The sequence below is a fragment of the Geotrypetes seraphini genome, chromosome 10 (assembly GCF_902459505.1).
Source record: "Geotrypetes seraphini chromosome 10, aGeoSer1.1, whole genome shotgun sequence".
NCBI lineage: Eukaryota > Metazoa > Chordata > Amphibia > Gymnophiona > Dermophiidae > Geotrypetes > Geotrypetes seraphini.
In genome coordinates, this window is record NC_047093.1 from 136310339 (window position 1) to 136320258 (window position 9920).

The window sequence follows — 9920 nt, forward strand, 5'->3', positions numbered from 1 at the left end:
AGAATTGTCCTCCACGTATTGTAGGGGATAGACTAACTTTGTAGAAGAAGATATTACACCTTTACATCTATGTCCCATAATGTAATGAATGAGAACTATGGAGTTCAAAGAAGGCTTCTTACATTGACAGTATCCTTGTTACAGGTTTAACTTGGAGCTCATTTTCTAAAAACCTAGATGTCCAAAAGACAGAATAAACTGGCCATTGGACATCTTACTAGTCAAAAGGGAATAGACTTAGTAGATAAGGGAATAGACTTAGTAGATAAGGACAGGTTGTTCACCCTCTCCAAGGTAGGGAGAACGAGAGGGCACTCTCTAAAATTGAAAGGGGATAGATTCTGTACAAATGTAAGGAAGTTCTTCTTCAAATGTAAGGCAGTGGCAGGGAGTGGTAGAAAGCTGGAACGCTCTTCCGGAGTCTGTCATAGGGGAAAACACCCTCCAGGGATTCAAGACAAGGTTGGATAAGTTCCTGCTGGAACAGAACATACGCAGGTAAGGCTAGACTCTAATAGGTCACTGGTCTTTGACCTAAGGGCTGCCACGGGAGCGGACTGCTGGGCACGATGGACCACTGGTCTGACTCAGCAGCGGCAATTCATATGTTCTTATGTTAAGGAGCTGTAGGAGTTGCCGTCAATGATAGATTAGAGAAACTGGGCCTCTTCTCCCTCGAACAGAGGAGATTGAGAGGGGACATGATCGAAACATTCAAGGTACTGAAGGGAATAGACTTAGTAGATAAGGACAGGTTGTTCACCCTCTCCAAGGTAGGGAGAACGAGAGGGCACTCTCTAAAATTGAAAGGGGATAGATTCCGTACAAACGTAAGGATGTTCTTCTTCACCCAGAGAGTGGTGGAAAACTGGAACGCTCTTCCGGAGTCTGTCATAGGGGAAAACACCTTCCAGGGATTCAAGACAAAGTTAGACAAGTTCCTGCTGAACCGGAACGTACGCAGGTAGGGCTAGTCTGAGTTAGTGTGATGGTCTTTGACCAGAGGGCCGTCGCGTGAGCAGACTGCTGGGCACGATGGACCACTGGTCTGACCCAACAGCGACAATTCTTATGTTCTTATGTTATGTAAAACCTCCAAGTGACCACTTTTGTCTTTCTGGTAGTTTGTCTCCAGTGCGTCTACATCTTAAGCGGGAATGTTAGAGGCGTGTTTTGGGCAGACTTAGCACATGGTCATTTTACAGCGCTAATCAAACATTTTACAAAACGCCCAGGGCACAACTCGGACATTTTGGGCTATAATGGTTTTTAAAACAAATAAGGGCCAAAAAGGTACCTAAACTGACCAGAAGACCACTGGACAGATGAAAAAAAATGTCCCTCACATACTCCACCATCTCCCCAAACATCTGAATGAAACAGTCCATATCTGTCTCTTTGACAGCTACGGATACTATGGCCAGTCCAAGTAGAGCTGGAAGGAGGTTTCTGGCGTAGCCTGGTGGTCAGTTCACACTTTGGTGAGATAGGATGCATCCATAGAGCAATACAGCACACTGACCCTGAAAAAAACGCCACCACCACCTATTTTTAAGCCCCACATACAACACAGAAAGCTAAACTAGAAAATTTCTGGCTTGCACATCCTTAGCTTTCTGGATCTGGCTATCCAGGATGAACATGCATGAGATAAGCTTCCATACATATGTGCAGATATAGTATATCTCATGTGTAGTTTATGTTTATTAAAAATCTATATGTACCGCTCAATATGCCAAATAGGATCAAAGCGGTTAACAACATAATTCAAAGTAATGAAAATAACTCCATTTAAAAATACAAAAGACAAAACAAAAATGAACTGAATACTATACATCTCTAATACAAAATACTTAATCTTTAATATAAGATAGAGGATAATGCAGATTGAAGTACTGAATTCAAGTTCTATCAATTTAAGAAGGCCAATTGAAAATAATGGACCAGTGAAGGGGACCGAAGCCCATATGCCATCCTAACTAGTACACCAAAACCCCACTGTATTGCCATATAGGTGACAACTGCAGGTATAAGGGCTATTTGGGTGGTAGACAGGTGGGTACAATAGATTCTGGGGGAGTTTTGAAGGACTCATCATATAATGTATGGGGGTTATGGTGAGTTGTATACCTGAATGTGAAGTTCACCCTTAATGTGAAGTTCAAAACAGTATCCCTTAGGGTGCTCCAAAGTCGGACTTAGATATCCTATTGAAAATGCCCCTTTGCACGTGTCTGTAATTCAACGCTCAAAGTGGATCTCACAAAGGAGTTAAATCATGATGCTACCTACCTCTCTTTTCCTTTCAAAATTGGAGAAGATTTGAAAGATAACGGCTTGGATACTTGAAAAAAATTGGTCGCTACAATGCCTCCTATTAAAATATCTCCTCGCCTGTGGTATCCCGGTAATGTGAAAACCATTCTCCGTCTACAGTTGCGCTCGTCGGTATTCCACATAGAATTGCTAAGCAGTAATAAAAACAGAAATACGTGGGTTAGCATGTTTTCTGTTAGGAAATTTTGAGTCCTATAAGAGTATTTCTCTTTCTCTTCTGGTTCTTGGTCTTGATAAGAAGTGGGAGAGATGTTGCAAGGGTCTTGGAAGCTTCACCCAACCACAGTTTCATTTGTGAATCAAAGAATATTAGCCATTGATCAAACAATCTCTCTCTTTGTATGAGTAGACTCCTACATGGATGCAAAGTACGTGAAGAAAGGACTTTTGAAAGCATAACACTGATGATGTTGAGTCAATGCTTTTAAGGATGTCCTGTAGCCTTTAGAGGACCTTGCTTCTCAGAGGCTCAGCCCTAAGGACAACCTGCTCCTCTTGTGTACTTAGTCTTAATTATGGGTTTATTTTTAACTAACCTGACAGAATCTATGCCTTTATGACCAAACATGCAAATATTAATCTGACTGTAACACCGACTAACAAACATAATAACATTTCATCTGTAGCCCAAGGCAAAACATTCTTGTCAGAGAAGAATCAAGCAGATGCCTGATCCCTTGAAGGATGTGTCTCTGGGACACTCTTTATAGAACTGGGACTTCTCTGGACAAACCATCTAATATGTGTTAGTTCTGTGCAATTGATGATGGCAAATTGTCACATCTGTTATTTCACTGTCTGAATCCAACAACATTATGGACACAAGCCTGGGATCAGATAATCAAAACATAAGTATTGCTATAATGGTCAATCCAGCCCAGTATCCTGTTTCCAACAGTGGCCAATCAAGGTCACAAGTACCTGGCAAGATATCAAAAGAGTGAAACAGATTTTATGCTGCTTATCCTAGAAAAAAGCAGTGGATTTCCCCAAGTCCATCTTCATAATGGCTTGTGGACTTTTCTTTAAAGAACGTGTTCAGACCTTTTTTTAAATCCTGCTAAGCCAACTTCTTTTTTTCCACATTCTCTGACAATGAATTCTAGAGTTTATTACACAGTCTCTTGTTTTTTTTCAGATACGAGTACCCCTGAAATAATCCAACTATTTGGAAGTCAGTAGCATCGTTACATTGGTTGATAAACAACACATTACGTTCTTTCACCTGCATATGGCACTAGCTATTCACCCCATACTACATCAGAACATAAGATAGCCTTACTGGTCAGACCAATGGTCCATCTAGTCCAGTCACTGGAAAAACCCAAATAGTAGCAACATTCGATGCTACCAATCCTGGGCAAGTGGTGGCTTCTCCCATGTCTGTTTTCATGTCTAGCTACTTGGAAGACTAAGATGACTTTGTCCTTCTATGCTTGATGGGGGCATTTTGGCAGCAAACAGCTAACTGTTGGTACCTGTTTTGCTTTATCCTCTGTACTGACTGCACAGAAAAGTTATTTATCAGACATTTAACTATTCCTTGAGTCATATACAATAATGAATGATAGGAGAAGACAAAGTGATGGAGGAGGGGGCATGGTGGTTATTACTGGAGTGATAGGAGTGGTGGTGAGGAGTGATAGGAGGGATAGAGTGATGGTTAATACTTTGAATGAAGGATAAGGAGTGATAAGAGGGGCAGGGTGATTCTTATTACTGGGGTGAGGAGGACTTGGGGTGAGGAGTGATAGGAGGGGGCAGGGTGATGATTTTGATGGGGTGTAGTCGATGGCTATTACTGGAGGGGATATGGGATGAGGAGTTATAGAATGGACAGAGTAATTATTTATTGGGATGTAGGGGACATGGGGTGAGGAATGACAGTAGGGGGCAGGGTGATGGTTATTACTGGGGTGAGAGGACATGGGGTTAGGCATGATAGGAAGGAATATTGGAGGTAGAGAAGACATAGAGGAAGTAACGATTCAAGGGCCAGGTTAATGATAACTTTGATTATTCCAATAATTTCTTTCTAATTTGATACAATACTTTTGACTTCTTTTCGAAAGGCATCCCAGAAGAACCCAGTATAACGTTCTTTGTGTCCTTAAGGGTCTTCAAGAAATTTCTCAAAATTTTCTCATCTTCTCAAAGTTTTTCCAATTCCTATTCTCTACCCAAGAACCCAAGAGGAGCTCAATTTTTTTTTAACTTGTGGGATAGATAGGGCATGAGTGTGGATGTACACAACTGCCCTTCCTTTGAGATTTAATTAACCTCCTGCAGACCTGCTCCCTCACACTGATAAAGTTAGCTGGTTTCTGAGAAACTTAATTAGCTATGAGGTTCTTTGGGGATGGAAATGCCCCCCTTAAGACTCGTAAAGATGAATCACCAAGCTCTTAATCCCCTTCATAAAGTAGTTATGAAGCATTGTTTATAGTTTTGGAATATCTGTCACTGATGTTGTTCGTACTGTCCATTTTATCTCAGTTATAAAGGCTAGAAATTTGCTTGTGTCGCCTGTGTCTCCTCACAAAGTATCTTACATTTTCTTACGTCTTATTGTCAGAGTCTTTATGGCAAATAATTGAGAGCAATGTCAGCATGCTGATTGATATTAATCATTGATGTAGTGTCTAAAAAAACCTTTATAAGGGTGCAATCATTTTGAGTTTTGAGGCTTTTAGATGCTTTTAGAACCACGGGCGTTTAGTACGTGGTCTATCCTTGTCCACTCTACTGCATTCATCTACATAAAACCTGCTGTCTCCTAATTCCACCCCCAAACCTTTTGTGTGCCCACTTTCGTAATTGTAAACTCAATGAACAAAAAAAATCTTCCTTGGATGTAATACGCATCTATGCTTTCATTACAGCTGATGTATCGATGTGTAACTCACACGTTGCATTGGACAAGCATTACATTAAATTAACATTGTGGTTACTTCTCTGTTGATCTACTACCCTGGTTCTCGACGAGTCCTTGGGGCACACCCAGCCAGCTTGATTTTCAAGAGAACCACAAGATAAATTTGCATTCACAATCTCTCATTCAGAGTACTATTATACCATATTTTGATTGCTGTAAATCATTGTTGGCAGGGGTGACCAGGAAGTATTTGAGGTCTCTTCAGTCTACTCAAAATATACTGCGAGCAGTATAGTGCACGGAATAACTCGGTGTGAACATATTACACCAGTTATGATAACTCCCTAGGGTGTTCCACTGCTCTGCTGGCATTTTGGACATTGTAATTTGGATTGTTTTTCCCCCAATAATGGCAAACAGTGGGCATTTTTGAAACTGGTGTCTTTCTGATCGTTTTGTCTCCAGTGAACATAAGAACATAAGCAATGCCTCCGCTGGGTCAGACCTGAGGTCCATCGCGCCCAGCAGTCCGCTCACGTGGCAGCCCAACAGGTCCAGGACCTGTGCAGTAAACCTCTATCTATACCCCTCTATCCCCTTTTCCAGCAGGAAATTGTCCAATCCTTTCTTAAACCCCAGTACCTTACTCTGCCCTATAACGTCCTCTGGATGCGCATTCCAGGTGTCCACCACACGTTGGGTAAAGAAGAACTTCCTAGCATTCGTTTTGAATCTGTCCCCTTTCAACTTTTCCGAATGCCCTCTTGTTCTTTTATTATTCGAAAGTTTGAAGAATCTGTCCCTCTCCACTCTCTCTATGCCCTTCATGATCTTGTAAGTCTCTATCATATCCCCTCTTAATCTTCTCTTTTCCAGAGAAAAGAGTCCCAGTTTTTCCAATCTCTCAGCGTATGAAAGGCTTTCCATCCCCTTAATCATTCGTGTCGCTCTCCTCTGAACTCTCTCGAGTAACGCCATATCCTTCTTAATGTACGGTGACCAATACTGGACGCAGTACTCAAGATGCGGACGCACCATTGCCCGGTACAGCGGCAGGATAACTTCTTTCGTTCTGGTTGTAATACCCTTCTTGATTATACCTAGCATACAGTGCATCTAAACCTTAAGGAGGCATGTATGAATTGTGTTTTGGGTGGGATTAGGGTGGGCTTAGCACATAGACATTATACAGTGATAATTAATCAAACATTTTACAAAATGTCTAAGGCACAATTTGGACGTCTTGAGCTAGACCTGTTTTTAAAGCAAGGGCTAAAACGGTGCCTAAACTGACCGGATGACCACTGGAGGAATGAAAATATGGCCGTTTAAGGGGTCCTTTTATGAAGGTGCGCTAAACGATTTAGCGCGCAATAAATTCTAAGACATCCGTTATATTTGTATGGACATCTTAGCATTTAGCGTGTGCTAAATTGGTTAGCACATCTACATAAAAGGACCCCTAAATTAGCCCTGGATTTTCAGTGCTGGCAGCCATTTTCCTGAAGAGGCAGTGGCGAGTTTGTCAGGAGGGTGTTTCCAGGGCTCTATAGAGCCCTGCAATAGCTATGCGGGTGCCAGCTGAAATTCAGTGCCAGGGTGCTTAACTTAGGAGTCCTTTTATTAAGGTGTGATAACTGATTTAGCGCACGCTAAATGCTAAGACATCCATTATATTCCTATGGGCATCTTAGCATTTAACGCGTGCTAATCTTTAGCATGCACTAAATTGGTAAGTGCACCTTAATAAAAACACCCTTTAAGTACATAATGCCATTAAAAAAATGTATAGTACAGGCCAAATAACTCCAAATAGTATGTCAAGAGACCCAGTGTTTCGATAAATATTATTAGTATATATCAGTGGTCTCAAACTCAAACCCTTTGCAGGGCCACATTTTGGATTTGTAGATACTTGGAGGGCCTCAGAAAAAAAACAGTTAATGTCAATTTTGCATGAGGTAAAACTCTTTATAGTTTACAAATCTTTCCTTTTGGCTAAGTTTTAATAATAATATTGTAATTTATAGCTAAAGAGACGTATGATCAAGAAATTGTTTTATTTTACTTTTGTGATTATGATAAACATACCGAGGGCCTCAAAATAGTACCTGGCGGGCCGCAGGTGGCCCCCGGGCCGCGTGTTTGAGACCACTGGTATATATGGTCTCTAAAGGTATATCTTCATGGATACTTTCTAAAGTTTATAAACCTCATTAGTGTCGGCTGCATGAAAACAAACTTTCTTCCATACAGACGAGTGACACGCTGAGATTGATAGCGCAATTTTCTTTATTAACTCACGTAGTATAAATAGTCATAGTCATCTCAGTCTACGCGGGTGGGGACAGCACGCTGACATAGAAACTACGTTTCGCACTAATCGGGCTTTCTCAAGGAAAGTCCCCCTTATGCCATACAGCTCATGCTCCCCGGTAGCTGACTGAACAATTTAGCGCGGGGAGCATGAGCTGTATGGCATAAGGGGGACTTTCCTTGAGAAAGCCCGATTAGGGTGAAACATAGTTTCTATGTTGGAGTGCTGTCCCCACCCGCGTAGACTGAGATGAGTATGACTATTTATACTACACGAGTTAATAAAGAAAATTGCACTATCAATCTCAGCGTGCCACTCGTCTGTATGGAAGAAAGTTTGTTTTCATGCAGCCGACACTAATGAGGTTTATAAACTTTAGAAAGTATCCATGAAGATATACCTTTAGAGACCATATATACTAATAATATTTATTTAAAAAATGTAGGCACCTATTGGCACCTAAAAAAAAGGTTCATAGACAAAAGCGCGCGACGACAACCCAGCGCAGACAACTGAGCGCAAGGCAGAAGCGCGCCGAAGAAAAACAGTATTTTAAGGAGAACCCCCCCCCCCACTTTACTTAATAGAGATCGTGCCGGTGTTGTGGGAGGTTTGGGGGGGTTGTAACCCCCCTCATTTACTGGAAACTTAACTTTTCCCCTCTTTTTTAGGGATAAAGTGAAGTTTTCAGTATAATGTGGGGGGTTACAACCCCGTCGCGATCTCTGTCAAGTAAAGTGGGGGGGGGGGGGTTCCCCCCCACGCCCCCCATCGGAGCCCTTTAAAATATTGTTTTTCTTTGGCGTGCTTCCGCCTTGCGCTCAGTTGTCTGCGCTGGGTTGTCGGCGCGCGCTTTTGACTTGTCACAAAAAAAAACACCCACATTGCAGCTATGGAGGCGCTTTATGGCGTCTAACGCTATTGTAGGCATGGCTAATGCTGGAAACGGTGTTAGGTGTCGTTAAGCACTTCCATAGCCGTGATTCATGTGAAAGGTAGGCGCCAGAAACGTAGCCCTTCAAAACCCTGGCCTACATTTCTGGAACCTACCTTTCACGAAGCTGCGATTCTACAAATGGCACCGGTTTGTGACTGCAAATAGCACATAGGTCACCCTCTTGAATTGTTACACTCCCCTCACGATGACTTAACGTGCTCAGAACCTTTCTCGGTAGAGAAACCACAAGCGGGGTCAAGTCTCTAAATGCAGCTTTCTTGGTCAATCATAGCACACAGTCTTTCGTGATTCAAATAAATGTGTTATATTATTTAAACTGTGTTTTAGTTAGAGTGATTCTTAAAAAATAGCTGAAATAACTTGAATAACTGATGCGCATCAGTTATTCAAGTTATTTCAGCTAAGATTTTGTTTGAAGAATCACTCTAACTAAAACACAGTTTAAAATCAAGGGCCAGGTTAAGTCATCATGAGGGGAGTGTAACAATTCAAGAGGGTGACCTATATGCTATTTGCAATGCTGAGTCATTTGAAATTCACCCGTTTACATTTTAGTTTCACCCAGCAGTGAGGGTGGGGACCGGTTTGTAACTGATATGTGATCGGCGGCCATTTTTTTTAGGTGGCCGCCGATACCACCACCTTTTGTAGAATCTGGCCCTGAGAAGTTTGTGATCTTATCAACGTAATTTATCTGGAGGTGAGTATCCAGCAGTCCAGATACAGGCAAAGTTTGCGGGGCTGGCGGGCCTCACATGTTTTTATCTTTGTGTTCAACATAACTGAGATATGATCAAACTCAAAAGCTGTGGCGCGCCCTATGCACGTGTCCTACCTTGGTTCCCCCACGCATATTTTTCACTGGGTAAGCGCAAGACAATTTTCAGAGAGCCAATATCCCTGAAAACATCACTTCTGGAGATGGCTCTTGTGAGGCACAATATATTACCACACAATTTTTCCCTCATACCCTACCTGATTTGCAGGAATCCAGTCTTCAAGGTCAACTTTGAATGTCAATGCTCTTTGAAAATCATGTGTACCCCTCTTTGAGAATGAAATTAATAGAACTGTAATTTTGTTCTAATTTCAGAAAGGTAGGGTAAAAATTAAATTCTAATTTATTACTATTAAGGTAAGTCATCGTGTTTTTAATATCTTTGTAACCTGCTCTCCTTGTACACATGAGGGAAGGGCGAGTGGGTCATGGCAGCCATATTGAGAGTGAAGTTATACATTGGTAGTTTTGGAATGCCCCAACCCTTCCATGGCCCTACCGTGGCAATTTGGGCACCCAGTATTATAGAATGGTATGTAGCCAGATGCATATACAAATTGTATCCAATTCTTGCCCTTAATTGGCTCATTAACCAGTTAAGTTGTGCACACATCTCGATATCACGCCCAAATTTTGGGGGGTGATCTTCATAGAA